Genomic DNA, 13,483 nt, shown 5'->3' on the forward strand with positions numbered 1-13,483 from the left:
TTAAAACCAATCTTGGACCTAGTGATTTCAAACGAACAAAGTGGTTTCGCACCAGGCAGGTCTATCTTTGAAGGTATTATACTGGCCCATGAAGTTGTTCACTCCATACGGACAACAAGGTCAGAGAAGATGATGGTTAAGGTTGACATCAATAAAGCCTATGATGAGGTTAATCGGGACTTTCTTATAAAAGTCCTTCAGAGGTTTGGTTTCAGCGATGTTTGGATCGCCTGGGTCAAAAGTTGCATTAGCTCCCCGAAATTCTTAGTCCTTGTAAATGGTAGCCCCCAAGGTTTTTTCGAATCTAAAATAGGTTTAAGGCAAGGAGATCCTCTCTCACCGTTCTTATTCATAATTATGGCAGAAGTACTCGGGCGTCTAATCTCTAAAAAATGGGAATTAGGTGTTTGGAAGGGGGTCCAAATAGCGGCAGGAGTAAATCCCTTAACACATTTACAATTTGCAGATGACACCTTCCTAGCAGGAGATGCGTCGGCTAGGGAAGGAAGGGTAATGAAAGAAACTCTTGATATCTAGGAAGCAGCCTCAGGCCAAAAAGTTAATTGGTATAAGTCTGAGATTTTTTTCTTCAATTGTAAACCTTGCAAGCAAAGGGAAATATGCAGAACTTTGGGAATGAAAGTGGGGTCCTTACCGGGCAAATACTTAGGAATACCCTTCTTTGGTGGAGCAAACAGGTCGAAGTTGTGGAAAAAACTAATCGATAGCTGCATCAATAAAATGGAGGGGTGGAAAAGCAGATGGCTATCTTCAGCGGGTAGAATTTTAATGCTAAAAATAGTTGTGTCAGCCATCCCAATTTATTCTATGATGTGCCTTAAAATCCCAAAAAAGGTCATCAGTTCAATCCGACAAAAGATGAGGTAATTTTTTTGGAATGGGGCAAATGATCAAGAAAAAATACCACTTTTGGCATGGGACAAAATTTGTCAAGCCAAGGAAAGAGGAGGTGTTGGTCTGAGGGATTGGCAAAAAATGAACAGCGCCTTAGGTGCAAAACTGGTATGGAATATTTACTCAAACTCAAATCAGATGTGGGTAAAAGTGTTGAGAGCAAAGTATCTAGATTTAGCAGAGGATCACAGAATCTTCACGATCTGTAACCCCCCCCAAAGGGTCGTCAATTTGGAACTTCATCTTGGAGAGTCAAAAGGTAGTAACAGACCATCTAACATGGTTGATTGAGAATGGGGCTAAGGCCAAATTTTGGGAGGATTCTTGGGTAGGCCTACCTGCATTGAGAGAGCTGGAAGACTTCATAGAGGCAAAGGAAGTGCTAGTGCAATTATGGGGTGATAAAGTCAAGGATTACATGCATAGTTTTGAGGGTGACTTAGGAAAAGAATGGCATTGGAAAGATTTGTCTACAACAGGCATGTCTGCTCAAGAGAAACAAAGACTTAGACATGTGTTGAATCAGAGGAAGGTTTTCCTCACAGGTAAGGAAGATAAGGTGATTTGGTGTGGGGCTAAGGATGGTAAATATTCAGTCAAACTGGGCTATCAGCTTATAGAAAGTAGGGAGGAGGCTCCTTCAAAAAAACATGGGCCCTTTTCTAGAGTAAAGAATGTCTCCCAAAAGCAGGTGTGTTTGCTTGGTTAGCGGCAAAAGGCAGAATTTTAACAGGTGAAAGAAGGAAGAAGCTCGACTTGGTGGGACCATCAAAGTGTGTTATGTGCAATCAGTCGAAAGAATCAATGGACCATTTGCTCTTAACTTGTGTAGTAGCATAGAAATGCTGGTCTGAACTTCAAAGGAACCTAAACTGGCAGGGACTGCTTCAATGCTCCTTAAAAGAAGTTTTTGAGAGCTGGCCAAGACAACCAAGGAGGTCAACCCTCTCATGTGTTTGGAAAATAAGCCCATCTATAGTTGTATGGGAGATATGGAAGGAATGAAATCAAAGAATATTTCAAGACAAGATAGAGGATGAGAGAAGATTGTTATCTAGAATCAACAGAGCTATTGAAGAGGTGGTAGGATCGTCAGCCTCACAATCCTCCTCATTATCCAACTCCTTCTCCTTAATGGACAAAAATATCCAAAAAGCATGGCCAGGAATCAAAATTAGACATGGATCAACATCAATGAGTAAGGGTAAAAAGTGAAACGTAGAGAAGCTCCAATGGAAACCACCAGAGAAGGGATGGGTTAAAGTAAATTTTGATGGAGTAGCGCAACAATTTGGTCAGCTAGCAGGGGCTAGATTTGCATTATGGGATGATAATGGAGATCTTTTAAAATATGGAGCTAAAAGGCTTCGGAAGAGCACCAACAATGAGGCAGAAGCCCAAGCAGCGCTATTGGATATAGAATTAGCAAAAAAAGAAGGGGTTAGAAACCTTCATTTAGAAGGGGATTCCTTAATCATAATTCAAGCAATTATGAATGGGGAGATAAGTGCTTGGCATCTTCAAGGTCTCTTAGCAGTAATATTAGAAGAACTTAATTATTTTGAAAAATTCAAAATCAGTCATATTAGAAGGGCGAGCAATCAAACTGTGGACAGTTTATCCAAATGGGCCTTGTCTTTCAAAGTTGAAGATATATCGAAAGTGGACGACTTTTAGGGATTATCACTTTTGGGGGAGGTGATAGGATAATGATTGGTGAGAGGTGTTGGGAGGAGTGGTGTCAATGGGATGATGTCAATTCCAAATGAGACTCTATGTGCGAAAAGGCTAAAGAGAAAGCTCACACAGGGGAAGCTCTGCAGTTCCAACAAAAACACAAAAAGTAAAGCTCAAAATGGCGGCCAATCGGGAGAGTAGCAATAATGATGCGCGACTCCTCAGCACACTTGAAATAACTTCAGTAGTTGGATGGAGTAAGTGGAGTTTAAATGCGTTTGATAGGGCTTTTCAAGAGGCAAACGTGCGAAGGCATTATCAGATGGATGGCATGCAATGCTCATAAATTGGATATATGAGTGTTATAAACCAAGAGTTGTAGTGTTTGCAGCGATTGTGGAGAAATAAACAAGGTTAAGAGAAATTGAGAAGAGGCATCCGAGAAGGAAGAAGGGTAAGGAGCTGCCAACATGGAAGCGACTTTTACAGTCACCACCAAAAAACAACAAAAAGGCTTTAAAGGGGCTATGAGCAGGGATAGAATGGCAGGGCTTCTCCGATTTAAGGAGGAGGAAATGATAAACACTTTGCTGAAGGTGGTTGGCCCATTTTTTATGGAGAATGTGGCTCGCTGGAAGGTAAATTTAGATATCATCTAAATGGTGATAGCTTGGGGCTTAGAACTTGGAGAAGATATTGACACGGTGAAATGGGCAGCAACGTCAATTTTTGATGATGCTATGCTAGAAGGGCTCAATTCCATTCTGGAATGGGCTGTGCCAGGAGTAGGGTTCGACTACTCAGAAGGATTTGCAGAGGCCAAGGATGCTGAAGAGTTTGGATTGGTCCCCTTTGTTCACTGGATAGGGAAAGCAGACAAAGAAGATTATGTGCTGGAAAGGGCGGGAGCATGGGAGAATCTAAAGAGGTTGATTCAGCAGCATGAGATGGAAGAGAATGACCTGGTTAAAGCATGGCCAAAGGCTCACCCTAAAGGCAGGCGCAAAGGAATGAGGAAGCGAAGGACATTCCAAGGCAATTGGTAGCAGAAGAAGAACCCCTTCGAATTTCCGACTGGAGGTTGGTGAAGGCGAGGGGATATGTGGGTGCTTTTTTGATTAGTAATGGAAGCCGTTTTTTAGAAATCAAATAGGGATTACAAGTTTAACATTAACAATGTAAACCCGTTATGGGTCTGATTAGTAGAGTTCGTTATCAGTAATAGAATTATATATCATCCTATGGGTTTCGGGGGAGATGGTAAGGTGAGTGGTTTTTTGTTATTATGGTGGTGCTCTAGTTGTTAATACCGGAAGTGTGAGGAACTTGTAGGTCTGTAAGCCTAATTATCGGGCTAACTGGACATATGAAAGCCAAATTTTTTGAAGATGTAAGAAAGATATTATATAATGAAATAAAAAATATTATTACCGACCAAAAAAAAAAAAATATTATAACAATAACTATATCTCAACCTTAATTGTTTAATTTGTAGATAGGGTAAAATTATAGTTAGGTTTTATATAGGGTTCAGGGTTATAGTTTGATTAGCAGTATGGTTCAAGCACAATTAGGGTTAGGGTCGGAGTTCGAATAAGACTCAATTAAAGTTAGGGTTTGATTATGGTTAGATAAGGGTTCAAGTTGGAGGTAGGGTTTAATTCTAGGTTTTGATTGTGGTTGGATTAGGGATTTGATTATGATTAAGGTTAGGGTTAGGGTTTCATTAGGGTTTGGTAGAGTTATGGTTTGATTATGGTTAGGTTTTAATTATGGTTATATTAGGGTTCAAGTTGGAGATAGGGTTTAATTCTAGGGTTAGAGTTAAGCTTAGGTATAGATTACGATTAAGTTTCAATAATGCTAAGATTAGGTTTAGGGTTAAGTTTAGGCTACAATTAGGGTCAGTATTCTAGGATAATGCTTGAGGTAGGGGTTGAGGTTCAAATAGGATTATTGTCAGAGTTACGGCTACAGTCCAATTACAACTAGGGTTAGTATAATAATTAAATTACAATTTAATTGGGGTTAGAGTCAGTGTTGTGATTAAAAAAGGGTTAAGGTTTAAGGATAAAGCATGGTGTTAGGGTGAGGGTTCTATAATAAAGCTTGGTTTTAAGGTTAGGGTTAAGGTTTAATTAGGTTATGAGTTACGTTGGCATAAATATTCAAGTACGATTGGGATTAAGTTTAGGGCTAAAGTTCAATTATGGTTAGATTAGGGTTCAAGTTTCAATTAGGGTTTAATTATAGGGGGTTCATATTAGGCTTGGGGTTTGAGTAGGGTTGGATTAAGGTTCATGTTATAGGTAGGGTTTAATTCTATGGTTAGAGTTAAGTTTGTGGTTAGGTTAGGGTTGGCATCAATTAGAGGGATTAAGGTTAAGGGTTAAGGTTATAGTTAATTAGATTTAAGGTACAATTACGATTAGGGTTTGAATATGGTAATGGTTTAATTATAGTTTGGGTTATGATTAGAGTTCACTTAGGTTTATGATTCAATTACATTAGGATTAGGGTTAATTAGGACTAGAGTTCAATTAGGATCAAGGTTTGGGATAGAATAGGGTTAGTGTTAGATTAGGATTAGACTTCAATTAGGGTTGGGGTTAAGTTTAGGGCTAGGGTTCAATTAAAGTTGTAGTTAGGGCTTAATTCTAGGTCATAATTAAGTTCGGGGTTAACTTATGGTTATGTTTCAATTATGGTAAGATTAGGTTATGGCTAGGGTTCAGTTACATCTAGATTAAGGATATTGTCAAGGTTGGGGTTTAATTATGATAAGGGTTTAATTATTGTTATGGTTGGTATTAGATTTCAACTAGGGTTAGAATTAGGGATATGATTCAATTACATTAGGGTTAGGGTTAAATTAGGATTAGAGCTTAATTAGGGTAAGGATTTGAGCTAGAATTCAATTAGGATTGGGTTTGAATTAGGTCTAGATTAGGGGTATTGTCAAGGTTAGTGTTTGATTATGATAACAGTTTAATTATTATTAGGGTTACTATTAGATTTTAATTAGGGTTAGAATTAGGGATATGATTCAATTACATTAGGATTAGGGTTAAATTGGGATTAGAGTTCAATTAGGGTTAGGGTTTAGTTTAGGGTTAGAGGTCAATTATGGTTAGATGTGGGTTCAAGTTGTAGGTCTAGTGTTTAATTATCTAGAGTTATAGTTATGTTTAGGGTTAGATTATGGTTAGGTTTCAATTATTGTAAGATTAGGTTTAGGGTTAAGGTTAGGGTACAATTAGGGTTACTATTGTAAGGATAATGCTTGGATTAAGGGTTGAGGTTCAATTAGCATTAGTGTGAGGATTAGGACTAGAGTTCAATCGGGAATAGTGTTAGTATTATAATTCAATTATGGTTTAATTAAGGTTAGAGTTAGTATTAGGATTCAAATAGGGATAGGGTTTAATTTATGATGAGGGTTCAATTATAGTTAGATTAGGGTTTAAGTTAGGTAGGGTTTAACTCTAGGGTTAGAGTTAAGTTTAGGGTTAGGTTTCAATTATGGTAATATTAGGTTAAGGGTTAAGATATAAAATAACTTAGTAGGTTTATGATAAGTTTAAAATAGCTTAATTTTTCTTTTAATTAAAATAATCTTTATTAATATGAATTTATCTAACTCTAACCTTTATTCTAGCCCTAACCTTAATAAAAATTAAACTCTAACTTTATTCAAGTAATACAACCATAACCCTAACCCTAATTGTAATTAAACCAAAACCTTAATTGAGGGTTTAATCTTTATGATATAATTTAAAATAATTAATTAAAAAATGAAATATTTTTTAATAATACTAAAATATATATCAAAAAAACTATGATACATTACCATTCTTTGAAAGTTTTAATTTTTTTAGAATTTTAATTAAAAATTTATAGAAAACTATTTTAATGACAATTAAATTTAAAATTTTATTAATATAAAATAAAAGAATTCAAAATCGACATAAATATATAAATACAAAAATAACATCTATATGATAAATTAAAAATTACTTTTAATAATAAATATTTTTTATATATTAAAAATGTATATTATTTTTCAAAATCTTTTTATATGTAAATAACTTTGACTATTTGAATTTAGAAACATTATATTTTTATGATTAAAATTTAGAAACGTGCAATTTCTTTTTTATGTTTCTAAATTGAAAATTCAAAATGAAAATTATTTTTGAAATATTTGAATAACTTGATTAAGAGATAAATAAGATGCAAATAAAAAAATGCATCTATATGATAAATTAGAAATTACTTTTAATAAATATTTTTATATAAAAAAAATTATATCTTATTTTTAAAATATTTTGTATGTGAATAACTTTGATTTTTTGAATTTAAAAATATTATAATTTTTATGATTACAATTTAGAAACATAAAAGTTCTTTTGATTTTTCTAAATTGAAAATTAAGAATTATGTACTCAAAACAACAAAGGTAGAGAAGATAAATTGCAATTAAAAAAAGTCTTCTTTTCAAACCATCATATTGTTGTTACATATGCTTTATTTATTTAGTATTTATCCTATATCTGATATTTAAATGAAAAGTAATGTTGAAATACAAGAAGAGAGCATTGTTATAGTGAGCTTTGTAAAAGATTTAATGATTTTACAAAAAAAATTATATTCTAACAAGTGTCACATAGTGGCCATCATAGTATTGTAATAAAATATTTGTTCTAATTTTTAATTATTATAATTTTGAATTGCAATAAAAATATTATTTTAATTTTTAATTATAATTTTAAAATATTGTTATTTTAAAATTATATTAGTATAATTATATTTATGTAATATTAACTATAAATCTTACTTAATAATGTAAATAATTATAATATAATACAAATTTTATAGTGAAAATATATATTTTTCTTAAAAGCATAATCCTAATTTAATTTAAAAAATCTATATAATTATAATTATAATAATAAAACTAATTTCAAATTAAATTATTAATTTGTAGTCTAATATTATATTATTTTAATTATATTTATGTAATATTAGTTATAATTGGTCTTAATAAAATAACTATTAATAATTATAAAAGTGAAAATGGACATTTTTTGAATGAGTTGATGAAAAATATTTTATGATTAAAAGTTATTAAATTATTTTGTATATAATAAAATGATTAAAAAATTGGCCTCTTATGAAGGAACACAATGGAGCACTGCGGGGGGGGGGGGGAGGGGTACATCAGTGGTAATCTAAAACTTTAACTTTCTAAGAGATCTAAGCTTTAATAAAAGAAATCATTAAACTATGAGCAAAGCTATGAAACACATTTACACACACACATAGAGAAAACTCTTAACACAAGAATATACAAGGAAAACCCACAGTGGGGAAAAACCTCAGTGAGAAATGTTGTTGGAATCTACTACTCCAATCCTGCCTCACAAATAAAATTGATTACAATGTTTAGGGCACCAACCCAAGGAGCACCAACCCCTGAAGTTTATGGGCACCAACCCCCAGCTTTATGGGCACCAACCCAAAGGAGCACCTATCCCTACTCTAAGCACCCACTCAGAGAATACAATAAATAAGTATTTAAAAACAAATTAAGCACCTTGTTACAAATAATGTTTTGTAACTCACAGATGTTCAGCTCTTGAGATTGACCTAATTCTTTTCTACTCACAAGCTATGATCTTTGTTCTCTGCTCTTTGTCTTCTTCGTGTATCTACAAGCAGCTCTCTATTTTTTGCCTACCTTTTGTCTCTGCTCTAATCACTCTTTCTTCTCTGCCTCTCTGCCTTGGCTCTAAAACACTCAGATCTCTGGTCTTTGTTGCTCTTTATCTCACTCCCTTTGTTCTGCAATTTACTTTACTATTATTATGTTGCACACTTCTTAGCTTGACTAATACACCCTCTTCTCTATTCACCTTACTCTATTCTTTGCAACTTTCCTCTATCCTCTCTCTTTTCTACAACTACTTCTATTTTTGTCTCTACTCTTCAACAACTTTGCCACAATTTTTTCTCTTTGTCTATATTTGCTCTCTATCCTTTGCACTCCTCTTGTGTCACCGAACTCAGCTTGTAATCTCTTTTCTCCTCTTTTCCTGCTCTCTACTTCTACTTCATCGTGCATCTGATCTCCTCTTTCACTTTCAATTTTTTCTGCACACAAATTTTTTTGCGATGTTATTAACCGCCCCGACTTCATGTTATGTGCACCTGTGAAAACTACTTCTCTTTGGCCTCTATTTTTTGCAGAGCTTCTTTTTCTTTTTTCAATGCCTCTCACACTATCTCACCTTTTCATCTACTCTTACATTCACTTATCTTCCTTTTTGGTCAACTACGTACTCCAAAGATTTTCCCTCCAAAAAATGGGAATTTCAAAAACAAACAATTCTAGCTATTAAAAATTATCTTCTTGAGCTTCCAATAAATCTATCACACAATTTGATTTGCCTGCCAACTTAGCAACCTCAACTGCCACTATCAGATCTCCTCAATCATCTCTTCATTCGATCATCACTGTATGCATAATATTTTCCCTCCAAAACAAAATTTTAAATTAATTTCTTTTTGACATTTGAGGAATCATGATAGCAGAAGATTTAATTTTCTGTTTCAAATTTATCGTACTTATTAAATGCATTCTTCCTATCTTCTGAACATTCTCTATACTCAGATTACTAAAATTAGTAATCTCTATCTGCATGTAAGATTTGATATTTTCTTCATAGATCACCTTGAGGCACTCACCAATCTGCAACCAAATCACCATTAATGTGTTCTCCATCCTCCCGCTCTAATTAGATCGACAACAACCTCCTTTAAATGCACTACTTCTGTAGTCACCGACTTCGGCTTATATGATTCATCCTTCGACCACCTGAAAGCCACTTGTCTTCATTTTTGGCCTCCAAATCACTTGGTCAAACTTGGTCAATCAACCATGTGGATTATTTTGTTTAACCGACTGCATACTGGTATGTTCCACAAATCGCATAGCATGCGTGTTATATGTATCGTGAAACAACAAAAACTTCCTTCTTGCGGGCTAGTGTGTAATGCCCCGCCAGGAAACCTCGAAGGGATAACACTAAAACACAAGAGTAGAGTGCAAATATTTTTTATTTTTTTAAAAGTTAAAACAATAGAATGATACAATGAGTTAACATTAAGTTCGGATTACACAACAGAAGACTTAATTAACACCTAAAGGGTTTCCCAACGTGATTACTTGGTTCAACACTAAACTCAACTCATGCTAATTAATCTGATTAAGTTGATTAACTTAATGACATGATTTTATTTAAACAATGATTAAATTTATTCGATAGGTTAAAAATATACATAACATGATTAAGTTCATCCATTGCAATTTAACCATACATTACATCTATATATGGTGAAAATGGATAACAATAATAACAATATTGAAAGGCTAAATGAATTCAACCGCAAAACCCTAGCCTAACAACAACAAAGATCCACCATAACATATGAAGATTACTTAAGACAATGCAAATCAAACGAAATCACAAAGATTATACCATCACATGTCCAATAGGGTTTGGATCTCCATTCTTCCTATCTCCATTGATCTTGCTTGATATATTTGCTCTTAGATTTTATGTGCACAAGAGCTCAACAAAGAGCGAAATGTGGTTGCAAGTCGGATCGTAGTGTAGTCAAGTGATCAAGTAGTTAGGTCATTAGGGTTTGATAATGAAGGAAGCATCTCCTTATATAGAAGACACAGTATGAAATGGAGGGATAAGATTGAGAGGTGTAAAAGGAGGTTGGCTATGATTAGAGGGTAGGTAAAAGAAATAATAAAATAATGAAAGGGGTAGATAGTGTATGAATTAAGAGATGAATGACATGTGTCATGGGTAGAAAAGACTAATGAATTAATTAAATAAATAAAGATTTATTTAATTAATAGAAGAAGTGGGATAATTAAATAAATAAAAATATTTATTTAATTTAGGAAAAGGACAATTTAAATAAATAAATGTATTTATTTAAATGAGAAATAAGGCTAGAAGAGGATAAATGAATTAATTAAATAAATAAGGATTTATTTAATTAATAGAAGAATTAAGCTTAGATAATTAAATAAATAAAATATTTATTTAATTAGACTGGACAATTTTAGGTGTCTACAACATCCAATCTTAAATTAAAACATATGTCATGCATCTAATTTCCATACATACTTTAATTGCATTAAAAGCTAATGAATACTTTCCATTATGCTAACCTACATTCTTCATAATCCATATTACTGCATTTAATAAGATAACTTCATACATGCATTTAAGATTAATATAATCTAATCTGCATTGTACATTTTAACCATAATGCCATCCATACATGCAAAATAAAAAGGAAACAGATGAACACAAACACCACATAACACTAAATTGATATCGGAGTTTACCCCTAATGGGCTACATCTTCAGGTCTGCTGTTGAGCAGACCCCTCTAATAAAATAATAGGGTGAAGAATACATAAGGTTCACTTTCATTACAACCTGCCAATAAGGCGTACATAAACAAATAATACATATGACCACACCGGTCAAAAGATACATGAATGATCCCAGAAGAAGGAAAAGGATCCATCTGAAACATGATAAGAAGCAAATACAAAAGAACAACTGGAGCACCCGTGAAACTAAGTCCTCACAACCCATCATAAGCAACCCATGGTCTAACATGAAAATCAGGTACTCTCAAAGGCATAAACAACCAGATGACTCCACAATAGTACTCATAGCAAAGACAACACAAACTACACACTAGTGAACATAATGGATGAGTGTCATCACATAGAGGTTACCCTGGCAGGTCTCCATAGGTCCCGACCCCATCCACTAGGTTACCCTGGCAACCTTTCCCGAACCTCCGGCCCATCCAAGTCTCATGTGAACCCAACACATCCTTTCGTGAAGACAAGGTTGTTGGTTTTCCATTTCAGGCCTTCTCATTGCATTTCGAGTTTTACTAGCACTCATCCCATGCGCGATGCACAATTATCTTACTTAGTGTTTTTATCTACTAAACTTCCTAATATACTATTAAGTTATCACTTATTTAGACACACTTCTGATGGGTTACCCTGCTACCACTTTGGGCACAACCCCCACTCAAAAGCCACTCTCCCGTATGACACCAAACCGCAATCAAACGAAACTCCTAAAACCAAGGTATACACAAGGACTAGTTTATGGAGTTCAATACGGTAAGGAATACCCACTTGGCCAAACAAGTCCTCACATGAGGTGCACTGACTAACAATTCTCTGACCAGAGACATGACCAGCTACAGTCAACCACATAACAACATCCAACACTTGCAATCAAGGACATGACCAGATGCAAAACAAGCACATGAAAACAGTCAATACTCGAGATCAAGGACATAACTAGATACAAAATAACCATATGACAATATCCAACACTCACAATCCAGGGCTTGCCATTTTTTAATCAAATGTGAATACAGAAAATTATACATGCAATGACATAAATCTGTAATGACAATCATTATTCCATATCGCTTAAAAATACAAATCGATCCAGTTTTCTAATTGATCTAAATCGATTACAATTTGTCTACTTTGTTAAGATACATGTTGCCCATGGTTTACTAATTCAGTTATAACATGATTTACATCATAAAATAATATAAATAATTCACAATGAATTTTCAAACCAAAAATCCATTAATATAACTATATTCATATGCTCTACATACAAAGATATAATTTAATTTATATTTATTAACTAAAATTGATATTTATTTTTCCAATAAAATCATCATTTCCATGCTTTTTCGAAATAAATTTTCTAATCTCATCTTCAAATTTCCCAGATGACATATTATTTAATTTCAGAAATTTCCAACTAATATACTGTTTTAATTTCCAAGAATTAACAAATAATATAATACTTATTTTTCCAATTTTTGAATACTATAAATATTATTTCATTTCCTAAGATTTTCCAAATAATATATACATTGTCTCACTTCTCTATAATTTACCAAATAACATATATTTTAATTCCACTTTCTAGAATTCACCAAAAACATATGTTATTTTACTTTTAACGAGCTATAATAAAAAAACGAAATGAAAACATAAATTAATAACTACGTTGTTATAGAACAGCAAGACAATTTAATTGGTGAACCAAATTATGCACCAAAAATGAAGAAGGGTCTTAGCGGTGGTTGCTACCAAATGGTAGCAGTCAGTACCCTTTGGTAGTGTTGCTACCATATGGTAGCAGTCAGTACCAAATGGTAGCACTGCTACCCTATGGTAGCAGAAGCTACCATCCCACGTGGTGGGGTTTACCCTGCCACGTGGGGGGGTAAGATTATATATTTATTTATTTATTTAAAATTTTAAAACATAAAACAAATACCCAATTTCTGGGTACTCTCAGAAATTTTCTGAGAACAATTTCTAGAAATAAAATAATGATTTACATATATTTTTTTTAAAAGAAAACACCAGTATGCCCCAAAACTCAGACTAGCAAAATTTTAAGCATTCTTCCACTTCCATTCAACCAAGCACAAACATAGTTCTCAGTTTAAAACCTAAATTTGAATGCATTTATTTGGAATTTTAACCAAATTTTATCATGAACAACCAACCCCCAAATTTTGATTTTGAAATCAATCTGAGCAAGTAAGAGTTTGGTTTGGAAGAGGAAAGAAAAGAAGCAAAGAGGGTTTTAATTCTGAAATTTAACTACACTCTTACCATTCCATAAATCTAAAAGATTATCAAACCAAACCACATACAGATTTCTTCCCAAAACAAAATCAGTAAATTTCTTGACAACAAAGAAGATTAACAATAATCCTACCTCCATATGCAATC

The sequence above is a fragment of the Cryptomeria japonica genome, chromosome 5, assembly GCF_030272615.1.
Source record: "Cryptomeria japonica chromosome 5, Sugi_1.0, whole genome shotgun sequence".
Taxonomy (NCBI): Eukaryota; Viridiplantae; Streptophyta; class Pinopsida; order Cupressales; family Cupressaceae; genus Cryptomeria; species Cryptomeria japonica.